The sequence below is a fragment of the Protopterus annectens genome, chromosome 6.part0 (genome assembly GCF_019279795.1).
Source record: "Protopterus annectens isolate FY-2018-M chromosome 6.part0, PAN1.0, whole genome shotgun sequence".
NCBI lineage: Eukaryota > Metazoa > Chordata > Ceratodontiformes > Protopteridae > Protopterus > Protopterus annectens.
In genome coordinates, this window is record NC_056737.1 from 447486127 (window position 1) to 447499126 (window position 13000).

The following is a 13000-nucleotide window of genomic DNA, read 5'->3' on the forward strand; positions in this document are numbered from 1 at the left end:
TTTGAGCCAGCTGCAAGTGCAGAATTAAAATACCTTTCTTGGAAAACAGCCTTCCTTTTAGCAATTACACATTAGATGCACACAGGCAACTCTGATTCTATCTGCACAGAACTAAAATATTCAGTAAGGTCACTCATTTGGTTTCATCTTCTCCTAACAAATTGAACTGTAATGTTTCTAAACAAGCACCCCCCCCCCTTCAGATGGCTGTCTGATTGTATCTCCTTTGTCTACTCTTCTATCAACAAGACACTAATCTCAAAGTAGGAGCCCATTCACCAAGATCGATGGCAACTTCTACAGCCCTTTTCAGGAATTCTTCCATTAATGTTATTTGTGCAGCATTCACATGGCCTGCCCTACACACAGTTTCCATATATTGTATACTGGACAACATTTTTCAAACCAGAGCTGCTTTTGAAGGTTCGATTCTCAAAGGTATCATGTATTCCACCACATTTCAGGTAGCCTGGGATTCCATCCCAGTTGTCCGATTGGAAAAACTTGTGAAATAGGATAGGGAAGTTATATACTTGCCATAACAACAGATCTTTTTCATTTAAGCCCATCTTATGTGACATCCCTCCCTCCATCTCCCAACTAAATTGTCACATCCCTCTCTTATCTGTTAGTATTCCATTGCTGTTCTCCTGGTACACATTCAGTTAGCAGCAAATTTGATCTTTAGGGTTGGCTCTCGGGTGGGGGGTGGCGGCTGTGGGGAGCTTGAACTGGTGGATTAACTAATGGCTGGATTGGATCTGAGGTGCCTCTCGGTTATCTGCTGTTTTCTAGGATGGACTTGGATGTAAGTGATCCAGCATTATAGTAAATACATAGCTTGACATTTAATGTGGTAACTACTAAAATGACAAGCTTAAAAGAAACAGAAAAATCAAGTAAAGAACCAACAAAGATCTTTGTCATATACATATGTATAGATTAGTCTATCAAACAGTTAATACAAGCAATATATAACTTTGCAGTGTAGTGCACTGTATGACTTCCACATGATTTCTAGTCCACATGATTTCTAGTCCACTGTGGTTACTTTCCTTTTGCTAGGGTTGCCACCTTCCCTCATGGTGAAAACTGGAGTAAAGCCACACCCCTCGTGTCACCAGTAACTATGCCCACCCCACTCCCTCTCCCACCCATTTTGTGATATTGTGATGACATCACTCAGCAGGGACCGCCCTCTTTTTTTTTTCATTCCTGCTGCCTACTTTTGGCTGATTTTCTATGCTTTTCTATAAAAAAAAAAAAAAAAACCCGTAGTAAATCAGCCGATTTACAAACTCTGATAGTTTGTTTCCTTTTTGAAACAGAATACCGGAGTTTGTACAGTGTTTTCTGGACTACCAGAGAATCAGTTTGATTTCCGGATAGTCCGGAAAAAAAAACGGATGGGTGGCAACCCTACCTTTTGCCATGATCCACTGTGTTTTATTATTATTATCTATAAACAGTGTACAGTTTCAAGCTTTCTTTTCCTTGTTTCCACAGTAAATAGGCATTGCTCAATTAAACCTTCCTGGGTAACCATCTCATATGTTTGAGTGTGTTGTAACCAAGAACTTCTTTGCAATGTCTGAGTTTGTATAATGGGGTCAGAAATACTGAGGTTTAGCCAAGTTTTGTGGTTTACTTTTATATCTGGATCACTGGGTCTGTATGCCAATTTTAAACACATTTGTTAACATTGCAGGTAGAACAACACTGATGTGACTATCTTTCTAGGAAGTGATTAATTTTATCAGTAGCATGATGAATGCTTTGTAATGAAATTTTTGACTGTAAGAAGCAGAAATTGTGTTCAGTTAGACGTTTTATCTTTAAACAGGAATACCTTGCAATAGGACCACTGGGCCTAATCATGTATTTTACCAGCGTGTTTAAGTAAAAGCTTTGCTACTGCCAAGAATTTTGATATGGAAGAATGAGTCTGCAGATGAGGAGCTCAAGTAAACAGTGCAATGACGGTCATGAAGAAAGTGTTTACAGTAGCAGAAGTGTACACTTGACAAGGTAAGATCAAGAAATGAGTTGCTAGTTTGCAGTGCTACTACAGCATTGTGACTTCTGTTTTGCCGAGTAATCTTTCCTAATCAGTAATGAACTTTGCTTCTTAGAGGAGTCCTAATTCTTGTAGGGCATAACTGTATTGCAGCACCAAGAATGTCTGTAAAGAAAGTTAAGTCTTTACAGTATACAGATAGCTTCAGAGAGTCCAAGTGCACTTGGATCAGCCATTTGTTTTGTCCGTAGAGGTCAGCAGTGGATAGCATCAACTTTAGAACTGATGGCTAGATGTTACTGAGCACTAAGGTGTTCTTAGTTTATGTCAAGGCTCTTGCTCTGTTCAAACATAATTTAGATTAATGGATTGGTAACCATGCATTAATCCCTGGATGTTCTTCGTGTTTCACTGTTGCAGTCATTACATTTGGGTTATCTGCTTGCAGGTTGCCCTCAGTCGGCCTGATTAACAAAGTCTTGGGTCCTGCGTTGGTTGCTGTCCCTTCTTTCATGACGTCAGGTCGTCAGGGGTATAAAACATGCAGCCGACACCATTACACCAGTCTTTCTTGCAGTGCGGTGCCCAAAGCAGAAGCAGTTCACAAGTGCCGGTCGGCTGACTCCTGAAATTTTCATTTTCGAGTTTCAGAACCGAAGTCTTCAACTAAAGCTAAGTACCCCATTGGGGAAATTTTTTCTTGCTCCTTATCGATTTCAGTAAAAGTTAATTGCATTACTTGTGGAAAGCAAATAACTCACAAAGATTTTTATTCGTACTGTATTCCTTGCCTAGGCCCTGACCACGACATACCTTGCTGTCGGTTTTGTGCTTTATTTAATCAGCGAGCTATCTGTCGTTTGTATTTTTTCACCTCTAAATGTTTCGGTTCTCTGTTTAATTATCCATAAATGTCATCGGTTAGCCATTCTACTACCGGGATTCCGAAAAAACGCAAAGATAAAGACAGAGACAGGCCGCCGAGATCCAAAACTGCCAACAATGCTTTTCCTAAGCCAGTCACCAATTCGCCGGTACTCAGTGAGGCGCTTTCGCAGCCCCTGATGCCCGCTACTTCTGATTCGCAGGCTTCTACTGAGACCCATTCGGAGTCTGGTATGCCGTGAGATGCTTCAACTATGGAACCCATGGATGTCTCTACCTTGGATGGGTCCGGAGCCGCTGTGCAGGCACCGGCTTCTGCGGGTGTATTCAGTCCTACAGACTTGCATATTAAATCGACGCCTCCTTCATTACTTAGGCCTAAATCTCGATCCATGTCTAAAAAAAGCCGATGCTCAGGTCACATTGCTCAGGCCTCTATGCCTAAAAAACAAATAAGAATGGCTGAAGATCTAATAACTCTAATCAGGGGTAGCCAACCCCCCCCCCCCCTTCTAAGAGGCCTAGGACAGAGATTGATTATGAATCTTCTGATCAGGATTCTGTTTTTCTGACTCTTCTGATGATCTGGATTTGCACTTCCCTACGTATGAGGATTCTGATGCAGAGGACTCTATTCCCTCTGCTTCCCCTCCTGAGGAGTTTTCTTTTGGGGAAAACTTGTACTCTAAGGGAGCATTTCCACTGGGAAAGCCAGGATTTTTCTGATTCAAAAAAAGAGGCTTAGGGATTTCCTTCTCCTACCTCAGCATAGGCCTTTAGCTATTCCTCTTGTACTAGACATTGGTGATGATGATTTCTCGGAATCTAGTTTGGCCCCTGATTCCCTGCCTCCTGCTCCACAGAAAACATGACTGATACTACAGGGTCCTTGAGTCCCACAAGTTTCTTTTCAAAAATCCTATTGCAGATCCAGAGACTATTTCACAGGGGCCTAAGGCATTAAGGCTTCTACTGCTAAAAATCCTACCCCTTCTGATAGAGACTCCAGGGGGCGCTGGATAGATGGGGTAGGAAGGTTTACACCTCTGCAACCTTGGCCATTAGGGCTTTAAACTGCCAGTTTCATATGTTAAAATATCAGCAACATGTTATTGGACTGCTTAAACAGAAAATGGTGTTGATTCCTGACTGTGCGGAAAATAAAGAATTACAGGATTTAATGCATTCTGCCTAACAAGTTGGAAAACATACTTTGCAATGTGGTTTTGATTCATTAGAGGCCTATTGCAGGGCTGCTGTTACTGGGATTGTGCTCAGAAGGCATGCTTGGCTTAAGGAGCAATCTTTGCCTGATCATGTTAAGGCTAAATTGTTGATGCTCCTTTAAATCAGGGCCGCCTGTTTGGCAACAAGGCTGAGGAAGTTCTTAAAAAGATGGCAGATAAAGCTAAATCTATGCAAACTGTTAAAGATGTTTTACAAGTTCAGCCTCCTAGATTTAGTAGGCACTGGCCCTCTAAGAATTTGTCCTTTCCAGCCCCTTCCAGGTCTTCACAAGCGAAACCCAGACACAGAAAAAAACCCAGGTTTCAGTCCCAGGGGACTCGCAGAACTAAGCAGTGGAGGGCCTCCACTTCCAAGTCTGGAAATAACTAGACCCCCCCCCATGGTAAACTGTCTCAAAAATTTCCAAGCACTATTCAACTGACTGCCCCTTTGGGGGAAAAGATTGCTCTTCATGCAAAGAATTGGGAGCTCATTACCCAGGACAAATGGGTTTTAAATATGGTGTCCCAGGGACACAGATTTCATTTCCACACGTTGCCAACAGCAAGTGGGTGGCCGAACCTACCCCAAAATCAGTGGGTAGAGGCCCAAAAACAAGTTGTATGAGAAGTTGTTAAATCTCGCCGTTTATTCTCTCTGATGGGTTCAGAGCCGATCCTCGGCTCCAACACGGCCGTTAGCAAAGCTAAAGGTTTACCAGTAGCTCAAGACAAAGCCCCTTATCCCATGATGCACTGCTGGAATTGCCTCAGATCTAGTTTGCCACAGCACATATTTCGGTGTTCCAAATTGCTCGGACCAATTTTATTGGAAAGATTCTTCTATTCGCAAGTTTTAAAAACTTTTTTCTTGTTAGGATAATTTATATGTATATATCTTTATAGATTTAGATAAGTGCCCTGTGTTGGCTTTGTTTTTTCTGTAGAAGTGTTTCTAGTTAGCAGTTGGCCTAGTAGTGTTGGTTTTGTATTTAACTAAATTCTTAGTAGTTATTTCAATAGCTAATAGTTGCTTAGAGTGTGTTTTTTCTATTTGTTTAAATTTGTCTAAATTTAAAAGGATGTCTGAAGAGAAAGAGAAGCAACATCCTAAATCTGGCTTCAACAAATGTCCGGATTGTGGACAAAAAAGTGTCGGTCACTGACTGGCACGTTCAGTGTGTTTATTGTATGGGGGAATTACACCTCCAAGGCTCTTGTAGCATCTGTCATTCCTTCTCTTCCAGGGTACTTTTAGAGAGGTGGAGGAAATTGGTGGATAGGGGTTTACTTTAGCACCCCTTCTCGGAAGCACTGGGTGACCAGCATGGTGCTAGTAAATCCTCTTAAGTCATCCAAATCTTCAGGTGACGCCAAGTTATCTAAAAAGGCTAAAAAAAATGGAGGGTGTAGGGTCATCGGTTCCACTGCCTTCGGAACAGAGTGTCCCTTCCGTTCGAAGCCAGCTCACAGCTTTGGATCCGGTTTCTGAGATTCCCTCATCTCCGCTGCTTCAATCAGCACCCTCGGTGCACTCCTCGAAGTCTTATGTCAGCATCTCGGATCTGGATATGGGCCGGTTGGTGCAGAAGCTATTACGGGCACCAGGCCTTGCCAAATTGTCTGCTCCGACGCCTCCATCGGAACCGAAGACCATTACCCTGGACTTGACTGCTCCTCCTCCGAGCTGTACTGGACTTTCTGAGCCGGAAGAGGCCGACCTGATAGTTGTTGAGTCTGTGGAGCTGAGACCTGCTCTGGTGTTATCGGGTCCATCTACTCGGACGTCCTTGGCACCGACCGGGGACTCTAGGAGCCGACACTCTTCTGTCGGGTCCGGAGAGGATAGTCATACCGATTTGTCGGTGCCGACTATTCCTCTCAGGGCTTTGGCTCGGATGAGCTCTGCTCCTACCTCTGGCTCAGAGCCCATGGCCTCAGTGCGGGAGAATCGGACGATCCCTCCGGATCAGTCTACCCTTCTTATTGGAGTCCTGGTGCGTTCGATGCCATGAGGAGAGTCCCGTCTCCAAAGACATCATCGAGTCTGGCTTCCTCCACCCCTCAAGCACCTGTGTCCGCTCCTGCTTCTACCGGTCAACCCAAGCGTAGAGACCCTGAGCCTCAAGTAGCCTCACAGGGCACCCCCTGCTTTTCTGGGAACTCCCCAGAAGCCCCCACTGAGGAGGTACCCAGGAAGAGACTTTGCAAGAGGAGGCACTTGAATTCCCCACAGCAGTCTTTGACATCTGACACTGACTTGGATGAATCAGAAGGGTCCCCTCGATCCCCATCTGAGGATATCTCCTTTGCAGAGATATTAGAGATCCTTAATCAGAGGGGTGGTTGGCAGTACAAAAGCCCTACTGAGGACGTGTCAGTGCTCTTGAAGGCTTTCGGGTCTCAACCTTCCACCTCTTGGGTTTCTCCGCCTTACGATGAGCTCATGGAGCTGATCTCTCGTAAGGCGTGGGAGTCTTCGGACGCCATGGAACCTGTCCTTCGGAAGCCAAATAAGTTAATCTCTGCCCCCGTGGACAAAGCTTTTTTGACTAAGGGAGTGCCTGTTGATGCCATGGTGATGGCGGCAGCCACCAAAAAGGAAACGTCCTCATCTATCCAGCCTCCTAATAGAGATTCCAGGATCATGGATAGATATGGGAAATGCATGTTTAGTTCAGCGACTTTTTCCCTTAGATCACTAAACTATTTAACCCATTTTACCAGACTACAAAGAGATCTCCTGAAGGAGCTAGGAGATGCTCTCCAGGGTACGGTAGCAGCAGGGGTTGCCAACAAAGTTAGCACCCAGCTTGCTACCCTAAACTCGGTTGTGAACTCGTCCATGCGTCTCATATCATACGCAGCTGATGTTTTGAGTAGGGCCGCTAGTTCAGGCATTGCTCTGCGTAGACTAGCCTGGATGCATCTCTGTTGCTTTGTGGAGCCTTTCAAGTCTTCCTTTATCAACACCCCATTTGATGGCTCATTCCTGTTTGGGCCCAAGGTAAAGGAAACTCTAACCAGGTGTGAGCAGGAAGGAAAGACTCTATCTGCTGTCTGAGTCCGTTTTTCTACCCCTACTCGGCCCCATCATAAGGGCAGAAAGATGTGGTTCCAAAAAGCCCAGGGAGCCTTTCAGGACCCACATGGCGAAACCCCCTCTAAAGGCAGAGGAGGGGGTTATAATGGAAGACGCCGCCCACGCGGCGGGGGGGGGGGTCCGCAACAGCAGGGTGACAGAGGCCAGTTCTCTGGTCAGCCCTACCAGCGCTCCTGAAAGGAGATCCGGCTGTCTGGCTCTGGAGGCAGTCGGGGGGTCACTTATCTTTGTACCCAGAAGCCTGGCTAAGCATAACATTTGATACTGGGGTACAAAGCATCATTTCCAGAGAGTATTTCATACTGTTCTCTTCCCCTCCCACTCCTGTCAACAGAATCGATGTTCCGCCCAGTCTCAGGGGACAAGCAACTATAGAGGTCCGCAAGTTGCTAGAAAGAGTCATCCAGCCAGTCCCAGCAGACCAAGCAGAATTCGGAACTTACTCAAGATTCTTTTTGGTTCCAAAGAAAACAGGGGACTTGAGACCTATCTTGGACCTCAGCAGACTCGACCAATTTGTAAAAAAAAGAGAAGTTCCGAATGGTCACACTTCAGGCCATTCTTCCTTTTTTAGGGAAAGGCGATTGGATGTGCTCCATCAATCACAAGGACGCGTACTACCACATAAAGATGGACAGACACGCCAGAGATCACCTGCGTTTCCATCTGGGAGCCAATCACTACCAGTTTCGAGCCCTGCCCTTTGGTCTCACTACAGCCCTCAAAGTGTTCACCAAATGCATGGCAGTGGTCACGGCTCACCTGAGGCTTCTAGGATTCCAGGTGTTTCCATACCTAGACTATTGGCTCTTTACCGCCACCACCAGGCATCAATTGTTTCAGGTAACAGAATCTACTCTGACACTCTGCAGCCACTTAGGCATTGCAGTCAACTTCGAAAAGTCTGCCTTGTCGCCATCGCAGCATACCGTCTTTATAGGAGCAGAGTTAGATACCTCAACCACCACTCTACATCTTCCAGTCGAAAGGGTCTCACTTCGCCAACACGTCAACTCATTTTTGTCAGAGAACAGAGCTACAGCCGCAGAGGTCTTGAAGGTACTAGGTTTGATGGCTGCAGCAATTCTAGCCATTCCACTCGCAAGGATGCATATATGAATTCTTCAATGGCTTCTGTTCGCTCAATGGTCTTACCAGAAATTGCCAATGAACCATATGATTCTCATGTCAAACTCTTGCAAGAGGGACCATTGGTGGTGGTTGATGTCTCCATGTCTCAATAGAATGACCCTTTCTGCCCCCCCCCCCCCAGTAGCCACTTTGACAATGGATGCTTCCCTGATAGGATGAGGGGGCCATTTTCAGGGAAAGACTACCCAAGGAACATGGACGGATCAAGAGTCTCATCTGCATATTAATGTTCTGGAGTTGAGAGCAGTACTTCTGGCGATGCAGTACTTTCAGGACCCTCTTCCTCTAGGGACAATTGCAATTCAGACAGACATGTCATTGGTCTGGTACTTAAACAGGGAGGAACCAAGTCTTACCCCCTTTGTCGAAAAGCCCTCAGGGTATGGCAATGGGCTGTGTCATCCCAGCCTTTTCTGTTAGCAGCACACATCCTGGGGAAATCCAAAGTGATAGCGGAAAAGCTGAGTAGGGCAATCTTGTTGCCTCGTGAGTGGTCTCTCAACCAACATGTTGCGGTCATGATTTTGCGCAAATGGGGCCAGCCTTGTTGCAACCTCTTTGCCAGTCACTTCAGTACCAAATGCAGAAGCTACTTTGCCCTGATACCACCTCCGGGACATCCCCCAAGAGACGTACTCTAACACGATTGGCCTCCGGGTCTCCTATGTGCATTCCGTCCAATTTCATTGATACCCAGGTTTTTGCAGAAAGCAAAGTCGCTGGGAAGGACTGTTATCCTTATAGCCCCCCAATGGCCTCTACAGATTTAGTTCCCTTTTCTTTACCATCATTTGCTGGAGGATCCATGGATCCTGGACTCGGTACCAGACCTCTTGACACAGCCGTCAGGAGACCTCCATCCTTCACTGCAGTCTCTAAAGCTGACTGCTTGGCTGATCCACTTCCCCAAATAGCCAGGCTTCATTCCCTCTCGGATGACACAAGACAAATTCTATTGTCTTCTCATAAGCCATCCACCAGAAAACTACATCTCCGTAAGTGGAAAAGGTTCTCCATCCGGGCCAGCATACAAAAAACTGACCCTTTCTGAGCTCATTTGTCGTCCATTTTAGAGTTTTTTTGACAATTTTTAAGGAAGGAGCAGCAGCTGCCACAGTTCGGGTTCAGTTAGCTGCCATATCTAATTTCCACCTTGGATTGGATGGGTTAAATATTGTGGCCCATAATTTATCTAAGGTTTTTCTCAAAGGTGTTTTTCACATGAGGCCTCCTGTTAAAACCCCTTATTCTCCTTGGAATTTGAATTTTTATGCTATCTCAAATAATTCTTCCCCCCTTCGAACCAGCATCATCTTGTGATCTCAAATTTTTGTCCTGGAAAACTATTTTTTTAGTGGCCATTACTTCTGCCCGTAGTGTGTCAGAACTTCAAGCATTATCTATCAGGTGACCTTATATGATTTTCCATGCTGATAGAGTATCTCTCAGAACAAACCCCTCCTTTTTGTCTAAAGTCTGTTTGGAGTCTAATATCAATCAGGTCATTGAGTTGCCAGTCTTTTTTCCCAAACATTACAACAAATTAGAATACATACTGCACAAACTTGACATGCACAGACAGCTCAGATTTTATCTTGATAGAACTCGGGATATTAGGAAATCAGATCAACTTTTTGTATCCTTTTCGGAGGCCAGAAAAGGTAGACCAGTGGCTAAAACAACCCTTTCAAAATGGTTATCGGATTGTATTTCATTTGTTTCTGCAACTGATAACTTACCTTTGCCACCACACAAAGTAAAGGCTCATTCAACCAGAGCCGTTTCTGCGTCTTCTGCGTTTCAAGCTAAATTGCCCCTTTAACATTTATGCTGCAGCCACTTGGTCTAAGCTTCATACTTTTTATCACTCATTACAAAGTGGATAAGGCTTCCAGGGACATGTCTTCTTTTGGTTCTACGGTCCTGCAAAATGTACTCCCGTGAGCCACCCAGGATTGTGGGTGCTAGGGACGCTACCCATCAGTGAGAATAAACTGCTAGATTTAACAACTTCACATAAAGAAGTTATGTACTCACCATAAAGTTCCATGTGAGTTGTTCATCTCGCCTTTATTCTCACGTCCCTTCCTCCATCCCCCTCCTGGCTGACAGTTGACCTAGAGGCTAGTATCATCCTGGTTATTCAATACTACTACTACTTTTTTGAGGAGTGCACCCCTTACAGGGTTATATATAAACGCAGCAAACAAGATCTGAGGTAATTCCAGCAGTGCATCATGGGGTAAGGGGCTTGGTCTCGAGCTACTGGTAAACCTTGAGCTTTGCTAATGGCCGTGTCGGAGCCAAGGATCGGCTCCGAACCCATCAGTGAGAATAAAGGCGAGATGAATAACTCGCATGGAACGTTATGGTGAGTGCATAACTTCTTTTTCTCTCAAGCATGGGGGCTATTCAACTGGTACCAGAAGAGGAAAAGGGACAAGGTTTCTACTCGAGACTTTTCCTGGTACCCAGAAAAAACAATTCATGGCGTCTTATCCTGGACCTGTCTAAACATCTTTTTGGAGATTCCAAAATTCAAGATGCTGATTCTTCATAGTTGCTTCCTATGCTAAGCAAGGATGCCTGGTTGTCCGCTCTAGATGTAAAAGAAGCATACCTGCACGTACCAATCTGGGAATCTTGCAGAAGTTACCTACACTTCAAAGCAGGCTACACGTACTATCAGTTCTCTGCACTGCCCTTTGGCTTATCTACTGCACCCAGGGTATTCAGGGTATTCACAAAGTGCCTAGCTCCAGTTATTGCATTTTGCAGGCAAAGAAATATTCAAATATACCCATACCTGGATGATTGTCTAATTCGGACAGAAAGCCAGGACATACTTTTGAATCATCCGGCCTTTGTAAAAAGGGTTCTAACTTTTCTGGGGTACACCATAAGCGAAAAGAAATCACACCTGGTACCCTGTCAACAAATTATATTCCTGGGAGCAAGCTTGAATACAATTTCCCAGGTGGCTTACCACACGCCAGAAAAGTAAATTCATTTGACAACCTACTTCAAACAAGTGGCCACAAAATCCCTGCTTTGTGCAAGACAAATACTGCAAGCCCTGGGGTTCATGGCCTCCTGCATTCTTTGTATTCCATATGCAAGACTGCATATGAAGAAACTACAGTGGTATCTAAAAAGCCTATGGTATCAACATTCTCAAGACCTAGAAACAATGAATGTTCTTCGTGTTTCACTGTTGCAGTCATTACATTTGGGTAATCTGCTGGCAGGTTGCCCTCAGTTGGTCTAAATTCCAAAGTCTTGGGTCCTGCATCGGTTGGGGTCTCCTCTTCCATGACGTCAGGTCGTTGGGGGTATAAAACAAGCAGCCGACGCCATTTTCTTAGTCGTTCTTGCCGCGCGGTGCCCGAAGCAGAAGCATTTAGCAAGTGCCGGTTGGCCGACTCCTGAAATATTCGAGTTTGAGTTTCAGAACCGAAGTCTTCACTAAAGCTAAGTACCCCGTTGGGGAAACTTTTTTCTTGCTCCATACTGATGTCAGAAAAAGTTAATTTTATTACTTGTGTGAAGCAAATACCTCATAAGGATTTCCATTTATACTGTATTCCTTGCCTAGTCCCTGATCACAACGTGCCTGGCTGTTTTGTGCTAGATTTAACCAATGCACTATTAAGCGTTGGCATAGTTTTGCCTCTGAGTATTTTGGAAACAGATTTAACTACCCAGAAATGTCGTCTGATAGCAATCAGACTACCAGAGTACATAAACGCAAAGAAAAGGACAGAGAGAGACCGTCTAGGTCCAAAACCAACGACAAAGCTTCTCTTAAGCCAGTCGCCGGTTCGCCGGTACTCAGTGAGGCGCTTTCGCAGCCCCTGATACCTGCTACTTTAGAGTCACAGGCCCCTACCGACACCCATGGTGAGTCCGGCATGCCGTGAGATGCTCAAAATTATTGGACCCACGGATGTATTTCCCTCGAATGGGTCCAGAGCCGCTGAGCAGGCACAGGCTTCTGAGGGTTTATTCAGGCCTCAACATTTTTATATCAAGCTGACAGCTGCAAAACCAAAGACAAAAGCAACTTCTAAGACTAAAAAAATGACTCATGAGCCACGTGCACAGGCCTCTATACCTAAAAAACAGATTATCAAAATGGCTGAAGACCATATTACCTTGATCAGGGGTTCCCATCCCCCTCCAGATGAGGCCTAGGCAAGACACTGATTATGAATCTTCAGGTTTCTATTTCTTCTTTTTCCTGTTCTGATCAGGAATTATCTATACCTCCCTATGAGGACTCTGATACAGAGGAGTCCATACCATCTGCATCACCTCCTGAGGATTATTCATTTGGGGAAACCTTGCATACTTTGAGGGAGCATTTTCACTGGGAGAGTTAAGATTTCTCAGAATCAAAACAGAGGCTTCGGGATTTCCTTCTTCTCCCTCAGCACAGGCCTTTAGCCATACCATCTGTTTTAGACATTGTGGATGATGTGTTTTTGGAGTTGCGCTTGACCTCTGACTCCTTACCTCCGGCTCTCAGCAAGCCTGACTGATATTACAGGATCCCTGACTCGCACACATTTTTATTTAGAAACCCTGCTGCTGATCCTCAAACTATTTCACAGGGTC

At 45.0% G+C, this 13000-nt stretch overlaps 1 protein-coding gene across 1 annotated transcript in view; it reads left to right on the plus strand.

Moving 5' to 3' along the window:
- Positions 1-13000, plus strand: part of KMT5B (lysine methyltransferase 5B) — a 1528897-nt gene that overhangs the window by 92633 nt on the left and 1423264 nt on the right. The window contains exon 4 of the mRNA XM_044073539.1: positions 1844-2028. The gene's annotated coding sequence lies outside the window, so the exon portion shown is untranslated. The remainder of the gene's footprint in view (positions 1-1843; positions 2029-13000) is intronic.